Below are 12,878 nucleotides of genomic sequence, written 5' to 3'. Positions count from 1 at the left end.
CTCTCTCTCATACAACTTCACCTACCCCTTTTAGTGCTAATCTCACATAATTTAATATCACCCACGGCCGCATCCAGCACTTTGGAAATGACGGGCGGTGTTATTTCTAGCTGAATAAAGCAATTAGTATATTTAAATAGAAAGAAAGAAATATAATACTTTTATTTTACTTAGTTTAATCATAGGAGTACAATAACATAGGCAAATATATGTGCAATGAGATATTTATATCATATCGTTTCGTATATAACCTAATTCCTTTTTACAAGTAATAATTGATCTGCCAAAGTATAAGGGACGTATGCCCCCCACGCCCCTCCCCCCAAATGTGTGGCTGTAACCTAACCCCTCCCCTCAGGCCCACCATTGAAAGACAGACCACCACAGTACTACAGTGTTGTGTTTACGTGACCTGATGCTGAACACAATCAGCAAACTAAGGACTAATCTAACCCAGTTCAAGCTGACCTAACCCCTCCCCACAGGTCCACCTTTGCAAGTGGCTGTTGATGCCTTGTCCACCACAGTGTTGGAGGTGACGTGGTTGCCACTGCAAGACGGCTACCCAGATTATTACAAAGTTGATTACACGTGCTCTCCTGATTCTGAAGAAAGCAATCAAACTGCTGTCACATTCTACAAAATAAATAATCAACAGCCTTGCCAGACGTGTGATGTGACAGTCAGCGCTTGCTCCAACGTCAAAGAAATAGAGTGTCATGCAGCAGATCCTAGCCCCGGAACGACTGATGCAGATGGTGAGTTGGCTATTCTCCCTCGCACTAACTCCATCGCCGATAACTATAACCTGAACGATAGTTACAGATAGTGGAGCTAGAGTGAGGGAGTGTGGGCAAGTGTGGATTGCTGTGAGTCATGGCAGACAGTAATTCTATTTTTAGATTAACCATTTTTTAAGGGTCAAAGGATGCCAAAGCTAGGACTGAAAGATGTGGATTTCATGGTTGAGTTAGATAACTCTACCGTCACACTGCCATACTGCACAATTCTACCCATCAAAATTCCTTTATTTGCCTAGTGGGTTTTCACTGTAACTCGTTTCCCTGGATTAGTTTCCGCCAAAATTCAACTCATAGCATTTCAAGTCCACGTGTTACATTTTTTTTCTTTTTGTGAATGAAGAAAGCTTGTAGTCTGATGTATGGATTTTTTCTATATCTGGCTTCTTCCTCTGTTCATCTTCTATTTAAAAAAACGTAATAAATATGCCTTTTGATGTCAGGGTGAAAATATCAAAGTTATGCCAGGAAGATGCCATGGTTAAGAGCGAAGAATATAAAGGTCAGAGCAGAAAATGCCAAGATCAGGCTGAAGGATGCCAATGTTGGGGTTTGGTTGTGAGCACTAGTGAGGTAAAGGAGTCGTGTGTGTGTGTGTGTGTGTGTGTGTGTGTGTGTGTGTGTGTGTGTGTGTACAGCTCCTGTGACTCTATCTCTTGTCAACAGTACCATCACCACCACAACAGTGCACATTCGCTGACATCACATCTACAAGCATGCAGATTGAATGGCAACCACCAGATACGCTTTGTCCTCAGTGAATACAAACTTAGGTAAATATTAGTTTTGTTATTATTATTATTATTATTATTATTATTATTATTTGCTGTCCAAGGAAACCATTTATTACGCTGGGTGGTAACTATACAACCAGATGACACCAGGTGGTTTAGTGGGCTGAGGTGCTCAAACCAAGTCGAGCCTGTAAGGGTTCTATCCGAGGGGTGGTTGAGGTTTCTTGTTCACGCAATGCCACTCAGGGGCGGGTGAGCCTGGTCACCGTGACCTTAAATGTTGGGACCGAGTAGCCTAGCCCGGGAGCCCTACGCTCCTGTTTAAGTGGGGCAAAAGAGAATTGGATGATGGTGATGAAAACAACAACAATAAGCATCATAACAGCAGCAACAACAACAACAACTGTCATAAAGACTTTGTAGTTACTTGTAGAGAAGTATATTTTAGACTTGTGGTCGAGCGGCTTTTATATCTTGTAGTAGTTTCCCCACCAGATGTCATGTAGTGACGGGAGAGGTAAAGAATAGTATGGGACTATTTTTATTTGTCTTGGAAATATTAAACAGGTATAATAGTATAAGTCCTGGGTAGCTACCTCCCTGTCTCGCTATCTCTCTCTCTCTCTTCCTGTTCTAAGGCTAATCTCCGTCTCGACCTCTCTCTAGGGTCGCTTGTCTCCTTCTAAACTCTCTTTCCTAAAATCTGGTGTAGTAAGGATGTGTCACGTATGTTCCTCATGGCAACCAGACCTTTCTCACGAGAGGACTGCTGACAGCTAACTGCATCATCTCCTTACTGGCCGCTGTCGTCAGCTTTCCTCCGTGTAAGCATGTTTAGCGCTGCTCGCTTCTCGCAAACACAACACCTTCTCATCATTTGACTTCCTGCTTCTATCTGTCTCTCTATCTATCTATTTATCTATCTATCTATTATGTAGTCCTATATTTGCTCGGCCGCGCGAAAATGGCGTACCATCGACATTTAATAGTTATAATATATTAATACATACTACATACACATTATAATGAACTTATAAGCTAATTAAGTGAAATACATAATATTGTAAAGTAACATAATTGTATGAATATTGTATACATATATTATTCATAGTAAATAGTGATTATTTAGTAATATTACATTTTAAATAAGTTGAATACATATTGGAATAAATGCATTAAAGTGAATTATTTAACTGTAATACAGTATGTACTTGGGTTATTATAGTGAAATGCATACATGCAAGAATAAAAATAGTTTAAAATTAAGATTATTGTAAGAGTTATTAATATTTCATTCAAAGATAATGGTACTGGTTTGTCATATATGGGTCATTCTTCTTTGTGTTATTATTATTATTATTATTATTTTTATTTTTATTTTTTTTTTTATATATAATTAATACTATATACAAAATATATACACTTCATTCAGGGTGGTTAACTGTGATGTTAACTCTCCCCCCACTAAACAATGACTCCAAATTAGCAATTCTTGCATGCATTCTGTGCATGGCCAACAGCAATACTGCAACTACAATGCAGATAATTATAAAGACAGAAGGTGCTTGGCTATACACATAATATGGGTTGAACATACTCAAACTCAAATCTTCCCAGGGCTTCATTGTTTCATTGATTAGCTGCATAGTTTCAAACTTAGGTGAAGTCAGCTTAATACTTGTGCTCATGTTTAAGTTCATATCAGGCAGTGGGTGGAAATGTTTGTGTGTATGGTTGATAATGGCGTAGTGATTGATGGTGGAAAAAGTAGACATGGATGGTGTAAATACCGCACAGTAGTCTGGTGCTATGTATAATCCTGAGGCTGATGTATGAGATGGTGGTATATCTGGACAGACTATGTAAACTGATGTGTTATGAGGGAAATAAAAAAAACTGCGAGTGTCCAATGCGTTGATGGTGTACAAGTTTATCTGGAGCAAAAGTGAAGTTGCAATGATGATGAATATTGTTATTGCTGATGATAGCCATTTCACAAGGGACCGTATCAGTAGGCTGAAACGTGAAAATGTACGCAGGACAAAGATGAACAGCATGTAAGGATGTGCGGCACTTTCGCTCAATCGTTGACTCACTTGCGAAAGTGACAGTGTCTCGTCTCTTGGAGACCATGATGAGTTCGGTGTCTGTGTTGATGTTGATGATGACTAAAGTGTTGTTGTTTCTATAGGGGAAGGGGTGTATTTGGTATACTGTGAACAGGTCTTCCGTGATGAATGGTACATGAACTATCACTGATGTTGGTGTTAGTGTTGCTTCCAAGTACGGGTAATATTGCATAAATTCCCTACTGCGGAACAATGGCTTCAATTTATGTTTATGTATGCCTTGACTAACTATCTGACGTAGCTCATGAACTGGGAGTAAGTCATTTGTGATCTTGCCATCACCAACATTCGAAATTCCTCGCATAAGTGCCCTGAAATGATCTCTAGTGTTCTCTAATTGTAGTAGAATCGTGTCAATATGTTCTGTGATGATGGAGAAGTGCTGGAAAAGAGTAACGTTGCCCTCCAAGTCATTTATTTTATCTATACTGAGAGCTACGTTTTCTGCTTGTTTCAGATTTTTCACAATTGTTTTCATTGCCGAGTTCTGTCCTGTGATGAATTTATCTTGGTATGTTAGTACCTGAGCTATCTTATTAAATTTTTTGTTTATTTCTTTAAGGTCATCCTCTGTAGCCAATCCAAAGATGTTCCCAAGAATTGCGCCGCCCAGATCGAACAAACCGCGCTTTTGGCGAGTACGTGTGATGTTGTTCCTGTCGCTCAGCACCTCTGTTCCATAAGATGGGAGATCTTGGATCATGACGAGCATAGTTGACTTCGCCTGTTCTAGTTTCCATTTCGCTAACTTCACCATTTCATCCACTTCCTTGGTGATATGTGATTGTGAAACATAATTCCCTATCTTGAAGTCCAGAGTTCGCATCGGCGTCGCAAGTCTTTCTATATAAGTAGGTAAGTCATACAAGTAATCTAGACTTATTTCAGTACTCATGACGTCCTTGACGATTGTAGTCGTGGCCGTTGGAGCTATGAGGCATCCTTGTCGTACTATATGCTTGGGGTCTAGGTGCGCATATACTCTTACTATGTATAGGAGAATCCATAGCATAAGTCCCTTCATCGTAACCTACCGAAAAAAAAAAATCTATTAATTTCCTATAAAGCTGTGGTTGATGATAGTGATGATGTGCGTTACGGTTGGTTGTTATTTCATTTATAGAAGGAGTTTAAATCGATATTTAATTCTCGTAAATGATGTACTGTAGATTTCATTGGAATAGTTGCACCTATGTTCGATTGTTTGGTATATGACCTTAATTTCTTTTTGTAATCATTGTTGTGTTCTTGCTTGGTTTCTTGAGGTACGTTCACCTGTTCGGTTGTATCCGAGGCTGAATAATTATGTGATAATTCCCTTGAAACTCGTTTTAAATGGTCAATATGAACTTGTTTCTCCTCGCCACTTGAAAGTGACTTAATTAAAACTTTGTTTGCCTTTATGTTAATTACTCTGTATGGGCCCTCAAATTTAGGGGATAATTTATTGTCTCTCGTATGAATGACTCCGTAAACAATGTCTCCTAAGCTGATAGGTGAATCTTTTGCCTTCTTGTTAAATGCCTCCGTCATTTCTTCCTTGGACATCGTTAATTGTTTTTGCACTCTTTTTGTGAATGTCCTGGAATTCACGTAAACGGAGTTTAGAGTAATCATCGTAATTGTATATAGGCATGCTGTCACCTTCTAGGAGCTCATATGGTAATTTTTTATCTGTGCCATATATAATGAAATGTGGTGTGTCACCAATGGATTTATTTATAGACCCATTAATGGAGGCCTCTACTCTGGGAATCCAATCATCCCAGCTTGCATAATTTTCACTGAGAATGTGTCGTAGCACATCTAATACCTTTTATTTTGTCTCTCTACCAACCCATTCGATGCTGGGTGATAGGCCAAAACGTTAACCTTTTTAATGTTGTATTGTTTACATATTTCTTGTAAGATCTCAGAATTAAATTCTCCTCCATTATCACTTATTAATACCTTTGGGGTAGTAAAGCGACATATTACATTATCTGTTATTGCCTTTGCTACTGTCTCTGCTGTCTTATCTTTAATTGGAGCTAAAATGACATAACGGGAAAAATGATCCGTTGCTACGAGTAAGTATAGGTTATTATTGTATGATAATGGCATCTTGAGTAAATCAACAGCGACAACGTCCCATGGTTGATGTGGTACAGGGTAATGATACCCATCGTTGCAGGTGTGATTGGGTATCCTTTGTGTTTCGCACATGATTCGCATCTGTCTATATGATTGTGTATATCTCTTCGTAATGAAGGCCAGTAATATAATAGCTGGGCTTGGTTGAATGTCTTATCCTTTCCAGGGTGTCCTGCATGTGGGCTGTCGTGTATCATTCGTAATACTTGGGGTATCATGTCATTAGGTACTACCAACTGGTTAGTATTTCTTTGGCGTTTTGGTTGTTTAGAGTTAATTTTGTATAATGTATTATTGACCATTGTGAATTGTTCAAGTGGGACATGCAGTTTGGGTAATTGTATGTCATCTCCACTTTCTAACTTGTATATTACCTTTGACCATACTGGGTCAAGTCTTTGTGCCTTTGCGATATCCTCGTGGTTTGGGATATTTCCTTTGAGATCTAACGCCACGACCTGAATTGTGTTCGGGTTCCTAGATAATGCGTCAGCTACTATATTCATTTTACCTTGTATATAATGTATTTGTACACTGTAGTTTTCAACTGTACATTTCCATCTTGCTCTCCTCCCAGAAAGGAGTTTTTCTTTAAACATACCCACCAGTGGTTTATGGTCGGTGAATAAGTGGATTTCGTAACCATATACCAAATCTCGAAACTTTTGTAATGCAAAAATCACTGCAAGTGCCTCTAAGTCTGTAGTGCTATAATTTTTCTCTGCACCTCTTGTCTGTCTGCTGGCAAATGCAATCGGTTGATTCTTTCCTCTTTTATCTTCCTGCATCAGTACAGCCCCTAATCCTTTAACTGATGCGTCTGTACAAATAAGAAATGATTTCGTGTAATTCGGATATGCTAAACAAGGTGCATTTGTTAGTTTAATTTTTAGATTGTTAAATGCCCTTTTTTGTTCTTCTTCCCATTGGAATACAGCATCTTTTTTGAGTAGTTGGAATAGAGAGGAAGGCTATATGAGAGAACTGTGGTACGAAGGACCTATAGTACCCAGCCAGACCTAAAATTGTCTAACTTCGTCAGTCGTAGTGGGTTCAGGAAAATCTCTCACTGCCTGTATTTTGTCATCAGTGGTGTGAATACCATCAGAACTTAATTTGTGGCCTAAGAAATTTATTTCCTTAAAGCAAAATTTGCATTTAGAAAGTTTAATCTTTAATCCAGCATCACTAAGCTTTTGTAAGAGTAAGTCTAATTTCCTGAGATGATCCTTAATATTCTTCGTTGCGATAATAATATCGTCAAGATAAACAAATATTCCTTGTCCTAAAATTCCGGACAATACGTAATTCATAAGACGCTGGAACGTACCGGGGGCTGTCCTCAGTCCCATTGGCATTCTTGTATATTGATAATGGCCTCTGTTTGTTGAAAAGGCAGTGTATTTACGTGACTCCTGAGATACCGGAATCTGATAGTATCCGTTTAGGAGATCGATGGTCGAGAATATATTATTCTCAGGACCAATATTCTGTAGAACATCACTTAGCAATGGCATGGGAAATCTGTCAGGGATTGTGTGATTATTCAGTTTACGGTAATCTACTACCGCACGCATTTCTCCATTTCTCTTGGGCACAAAGAAAAGGGGAGCGTTCCACGGAGAAACTGAAGGCTCAATAATTCCAAGCTTTAACATTTCATCGACATACTGATTTGCAAGTGTACGTTGGGAGTGTGGTATGCGATAAGCTGGTACGAAAATTGGTGGTGTTTCTGGGTGCACATTAATCATGTGATTAATCAAGTTAGTACACCATAATTGTTATCCGGGCAATGCTTCGGTGTCCCTGTGTGTTTCCAGCATGGTTAACAAATCTTTTTCTTAGTCTAATTCACCTGAGTGAATTAAATTCTCTTGTATTCTTTCTCTATCCGTAGATTTGATCTCACTTGTTACTCCACCAATATTTATTTCCTTCACAGGGGCGAAACATTTTTCAATATTAACTATGCAAGTTCCCTTCTTCAACTGAACTTCCCCATTCATGTGATTAATAATGAATATCTGAGTTAGCCCTTCGTCGTTCGTATGACATAATGCGTTTTCTACTGACAATCCTTTTACTTTACATAATTCTTCTAAGACAAGAACAGTACTATTCCGTAATTTGCTCTTTATGGTAACCTTCATGTATGAATTAGGTGGTATAACCAAATCATTAGTGAGATGGGCTGGAAAAATTGATAAATCAGTACTGTTATCTGGGTCACTAATTCTGGAGGATGGGGTTGCTGGTGTAAGTGGATCTATACACTCATCTGTTTGTGTATGTTTGTTAAAGCCTTTAATATTACCAATTCTTTTTGGCTCTCTTCTACCAATCGGTGAGGGCTCTGAAAGTATTTCCTCTATGAATTCATTATCAAAGTCTATTCCATTCATTTGTGGGAGTATAGTTATGTTCTCAGTTCTCATGGATCTTAAGCCCAGTAACATATTAGCTTTAATTGCTAAGTTTTCAACGATATAGAACAATGCAGAGAATGGTCTTGTAGTTTCTGTGAAACTGAGATTTAATCTTATCATACCTTTTACTGTAATCTCTTGACCATCTACTGTGTTTAATTCTAAATCAGCTTCATCCAGAAAAGTTACTTTCTTTTTATTTTTAAGAATTCTATTTAGTTCTTCATGTGTTATTAAGTTCACTGGAGAGCCTGTATCTAAAAATAAGGAAACGTTTTGATCCTCACATACAGCTGGTATCAAGATACACTCATTTCCCAACATGCCTCCTATGTGAAGTTTAACCTTGTTCTTCTTTACGTTTGTTCGTTTTTTGTCATGACTTGGTCTTCCCCGATTTGAACATAGACACACTTTTTCTACTGTTTTGCAATCACTAGTCCAGTGCCCTTGGTATCTATGATGCCTACAGTAAGGACCAAATCCTTGTGTCTTTTGATTATCCTCTTTTGCCTTGATAAAGCATTCATACCTTGTGTGTCCTGGTTTTGCACAGTAATGACACAGAATGGACCTATCCCTTGACTGTGACCTACGAGGTGATTTCCCATAAAAAGTGTTGTTTATGGCGCGAGACCTGCTCGGGCTGCGCGAAAACTTATGAAACTGCCTGTAGGAAGGCGTGTGGGAACGAGGTCTAGGCGTCTTTGTTTGTTTGGGCTGCCTCATTTCAGGTCGCGATCGATTTTGTTCTCTGTTTGGGGTCGGTGTTGATGTTTTCACAGCTGATACTGTCTCAGGTACCCTGATTCTACCAGAATGTGCATGTGTGTCGACCACACCTGCTTTACTGCACTGCATCTCTACCTCGTTCATTAAGTCTAGTAAGCACATTCCAGGGATGTACGCGATTGTTTTGGCGATCTTAAGGGTTCTATCAGGTAATTTACACAAGGCAGCTACATAACCAATGATGTCCACGACGAGGTCTGGGGACATCTTTCCATCATCTGTTATCCACTTAGAATTCTCCAGAGTAGCTAATAGGGTTCTCTTGATTGTGGAGACATCAGCAGTTATTTCACTGAGCACATGGTTTGTAGTGTGCTCCCTTACAAGATCTACAATTTTATGTAATTCTGGAATTATACCTGGCAAGAAGTTCATACCTCCAGAAAATTTCTTCAGAAATTCAGTTTTAAATTCATCATATGTCCCTAGCACGATGTAGCTTATCGGAGCGCAATAAATTGCTTGCTGGACATCTTTCCTGGCTTATGCAAGATGAAAAAATAGCAATTTTCTCTTGTTCATCTAGTATGTGGCGCTTGATGAACATTTGTTCGCACTGACTGATTAATGAAATGACATCAATGCGATCCTTGTCTGTGCCAGAGAATTTTGGGGCAGTCTTATCCTCGTGATACACAAAAACGTGAGGTGTGGTTTTTAGATCAGCAGTATTTGGTTCTTGATTCATATTTAATGATTGCCCTGTTAATTCAACTTGTACGAGTTTATCGTTATGTGAGGGAATGGTAGAATATGTATGACCGGACGGTGAACCCTGTTAAGTATATTGGCATACGTATTCAAGGCAGCTGCAAAGTCGATACTCTCAACGTCTGAAGGGGTTTCCCACTCATCATCCGAAACTCCCGTATTTGTTTCCTTATCTATAACGTGTGGTGTGGGTTGTACAATGGGTGGGCTGTCTCTTAATTGTGAGTCTGATGTTGTGGCAATTTGTGTGTCATCTGGTATTAACGTGGGTGGTGGCGAAAATATTCCTGTCATTAAGATATGATGTTATGAAATACGCCTCTTGTTTATTTATGTCCTAGCAAACTAGATGATTAAATAAGTTGAATATAGCTAATTTTAGCACTGAGAAGAAATGAGCAAGTATAATTTTACCCACTTGATACAGATCGTAGAGGTGTGTCGATACAAAAGTCGATCTCGGAAGAAAATACAGGTTTGATTGAAGATCTCTTGATAATTCTAGTGGTGTGTTGATGGACGATATTACTCAGGAAACTCCATGGCCTGGTATTTGTAGTGGTTAACGGCTGTCCCAGGCAAACCTCAACATAGAACGTCGAATTTCCAACTTAACTGTGAAAATAAGTGAATATGAGTAGGAGCTATGTGAATAATGAGTAATGAGTAGTGGGTGAGAAGTGCCTGGTGTCAGTCATACGTTGCTTGGCATGGCAGACTCGCGTTGTGATGTCATCTCAGCACATGGTGACGTCGGCTTCCCACACTGGTAGCTGTGGTGAGTGAATGAGTAGCGATGAGTAACTTGAGTGAAGATGAGTTGTGAGTCGTGTCTCACTCTTCGTTTGTTTGTTCCCTTTATTCTATGTGGAAGTTTCTCGGTCCTTCTCTAGTGATTTACTCGTTGTGGGATGAAGACTGCCGCTACTTGTAGGTGCGTGTAGAAGATTATACAGACGACGTAGAGTTGTTAATTGTAGTTGATTGTAGATGGCTGTAGTTGATTGTAGATGGCTGTAGACTTTGTAGAACTGAAGCTAATATTGTAGTCTCGGTTGCATTTGTAGAAATTTGCTTTTAATTCGGAGACGATGTCCGCAGATTTGCTGGTTTGTCGTTAAGCTACTTGCAAGGCGTCGAGTGATCTCTTGACCTCTGCATCAGCGTAATGATCTGGGAGACGGAGGGGGCATGATGGAGAGAATACTGTCAAGAGCAGATATTCTGTGGTAGGTCTCCATATTATAATTGCAAATCATACTAGATAGATAGATAAATAGATAGATAGAGAGACAGATAGAAGCAGGAAGTCAAATGATGAGAAGGTGTTGTGTTTGCGAGAAGCGAGCAGCGCTAAACGCTTACACGGGGGAAAGCTGACGACAGCGGCCAGTAAGGAGATGATTCAGTTAGCTGTCAGCAGTCCTCTCGTGAGAAAGTTCTGACACACACACCCTACTACACGAGATGTTAGGAAAGAGAGTGGAGAAGGAGACAAGCGACCCTATAGAGAGGTCGAGACGGAGATTAGCTTGAGAACAGAGAGAGAGAGAGAGATAGCGAGACAGGGAGGTAGCTACCCAGGACTTATACTATTATACCTGTTTAATATTTCCAAGACAAATAAAGATAGTCCCATACTATTCTTTACCTCTCCCGTCACTACATGACATCTGGTGGGGAAACTACTACAAGATATAAAAGCCGCTCGACCACAAGTCTAAAATACACTTCTCTACAATTAACTACAAAGTCTTTATGACATTTGGTAGCAGCGAACGTATACGAACCTCGTCTACGAATCAACATTAAATTCCTACAAAATATCAAGATTGACAACAACCAACAATATCAGCTCCTGCCCCCTCCGTCTCCCAGATCATTACGCTGATGCAGAGGTCAAGAGATCACTCGACGCCTTGCAAGTAGCTTAACGACAAACCAGCAAATCTGCGGACATCGTCTCCGAATTAAAAGCAAATTTCTACAAAAGCAACCGAGACTACAAGGTTAGCTTCAGTTCTACAAAGTCTACAGCCATCTACAATCAACTACAGCCATCTACAATCAACTACAATTAACAACTCTACGTCGTCTGTATAATCTTCTACACGCACCTACAAGTAGCGGCAGTCTTCATCCTACAACGAATAAATCACTAGAGAAAAGGACAGAGAAAACTTCCACATAGAATAAAGGGAACAAACAAACGAAGAGTGAGACACGATTTACAACTCATCTTACTCACTCGTCTTCACTCAAGTTACTCATCGCTACTCATTCACTCACCACAGCTACCAGTGTGGGAAGTTGAGGTCATCATGCGTGCTTGCTGAACAGACGCCACGTCAGTCAACACACCACCTGCACCACCACTCACACCATTTCCCACCACGGTAAAAATTAGTAAGTTACATAGTTACTTCATTTATACAATACACAGTGATAGACAATAAGCTTCTGCACAAACATATAAAACGTGCTGTATAGTTACAGTTTAAATACACATACTTACTTCAGTTATCTGCATAACTCAAACACTAAATAATCACCAACAATAAATATTCTACACTGTATATATTCATTCATCTATTATAACATTTATTTACTACCAACGAGTGTTACCATTTATACCTACGTAAAATACGTGTTTCATACTTACAACTATACATTAATTATATCTACAAAGTGATAAAGAAAATATACCATCACAATTACTCAGTGAGCAATTAAAAAAAAAACTGTATTAAACATTTATTAATTAAAGCTACCTAGTGGAAACAGATAAATTAACTTACGAAAAAAAAAAAAAAAAAAAAATGGCCAACACAAATGCCGTTAGCAAGAGTGAACATCTTCAACACAATCGTGAAGACAATGATTTCCACACAGTGCTGACACACATATTACTCACAAGAGGTACAGGTGAACAAGTCAGTGTGTATAGTTAATACTGTATATATGTATATATATTTTTTTTATATAAAATAACAAAATATGGGACTATATAATATCATTTTATAGTATCTGTGCAATATAAACTAAACTTTGAAAAAGTATCCCAAGGAAATTAGCCAGTAATTATGTAACCATGAACAACATGGAAAAAAGTGTACACAAGCAAAGAAAATCAATACATACAAAAAAAAA

Source organism: Coenobita brevimanus, chromosome 52 (genome assembly GCF_032717465.1).
Source record: "Coenobita brevimanus isolate Jiangsu-jjx chromosome 52, ASM3271746v2, whole genome shotgun sequence".
NCBI classification, from domain to species: Eukaryota; Metazoa; Arthropoda; class Malacostraca; order Decapoda; family Coenobitidae; genus Coenobita; species Coenobita brevimanus.
Note: the sequence above shows the minus strand (reverse complement) of the source record.